Here is a 1,393-nt window from a genome sequence, read left to right as displayed (position 1 = left end):
ATTGTTATTTGGTGGGCGGGGCTGCATTTGAACCTGCTACCTTAGGTGTATGTGGCTGGCGCTTAGCCACTTGAGCCACAGGCGCTGAGCCAGACTCTCTTCTTTTAGATCTTGTGCACTTGTGACCTCCTCTGGGAAGCCTTCCTGACCTCCCCTATTACAGATGCTCTACAACTGGGTACCCATATTTTGTAATTCTGACATGCTCATCCTGTGATTATGTAATGCTTATCTCTCCTACAGAACAAAATAGGGCTGAAGGAATCACTGAATTAATGATTAATCATTTAATAACAAATGAGTAAGTGGGACCATGTGTCTGTTAATCCTGAGATACTATGGGAATTTCTGCTTCGTTTATATAATCATTTATTATAATAATTATTTATAATAACTATCATTTATAATGACCATGTGAAAGAGTTCATTTGTTTGTTCATTAATTCCACAAATATTAATTAAGAGCCTGCTTTGGGTCGAGGGCAGTTCCCAGCGCTGGGATGAAAAACCAGTGAAAGTCAGACACCTCTGAAGCTTACAGGTGGAGAAGATAGAAAATAAAGAGATGAACAAATGCACAAGGAAAGAAATCACGGACTTTGGAAAGCAACTGGTTGTCAAGCCCCCTGGGACCTTGAGGGGACCTTCAGAGATTGTCCTCTAGGAATTTATGATAAGAAGGATGACATTGGCCCAAGAAAAACAGGAAAATCTCTTTAGAAAAGTTCACCTGGTGAGCTGGGCTCTAGCCTCTGCAAAAGGACTCCCTAGAATAGGCTGAGTCCCTTTTCAGTACCCCATGCTCAGGCTGGCTGGGCTAAGAGATGACAGAGCACCTGAGGCCCGGCCAGCAGTGGGCAAGGGCATGGAAGCTGTCTGGTGCCAGGCGTCCTTCTCAGCTGCTCAGAGTGCTGCTGGAGACTGCTGATCCCTAGGGTCTGATGTTCCCTGCCTCAGCAGCCAGGAGCGGGAAGTGGCGGTGGAGCTGGCCAGCCGTTGTGGCAGCGAGTCCCGAAGCCCTTGAAACCAGAGGAGATGGCTGAAGACAGCCCTTGACTCTGCTCCTCTGTCCCAGAGTGAAATTTAGGCTTCAAATCTTTGCTGCATTGAAAGAAGGACCCATTATAGTGGATACAAAGTGAGAGGATGGAAAAGTGAAACCCAAGTGGGGAGTGAGCCACCTCCCTCTCTGAGTGGTGCATTGTCCCTTATAGAATTATGATAACACTTGCCAACTCCCTGGTTCATTCAACAAATGTTCATGGAGCTCCTACTACTTACCAGACACAGTGGATCATGGGCTCAAGGTCTGACAGTGAAGGAGACATGGTTCCCAGCATCCCCCAGATCATTTGAGCAATGCTTCATTCTTTCTAAAGCTTTTTTTTTTTTT

Source organism: Otolemur garnettii, unplaced genomic scaffold (assembly GCF_000181295.1).
Source record: "Otolemur garnettii isolate 467f Iridium unplaced genomic scaffold, OtoGar3 scaffold00115, whole genome shotgun sequence".
NCBI classification, from domain to species: domain Eukaryota; kingdom Metazoa; phylum Chordata; class Mammalia; order Primates; family Galagidae; genus Otolemur; species Otolemur garnettii.
The sequence above is the reverse complement of the archived record's forward strand: the minus strand, read 5'-3'. Positions refer to the sequence as shown.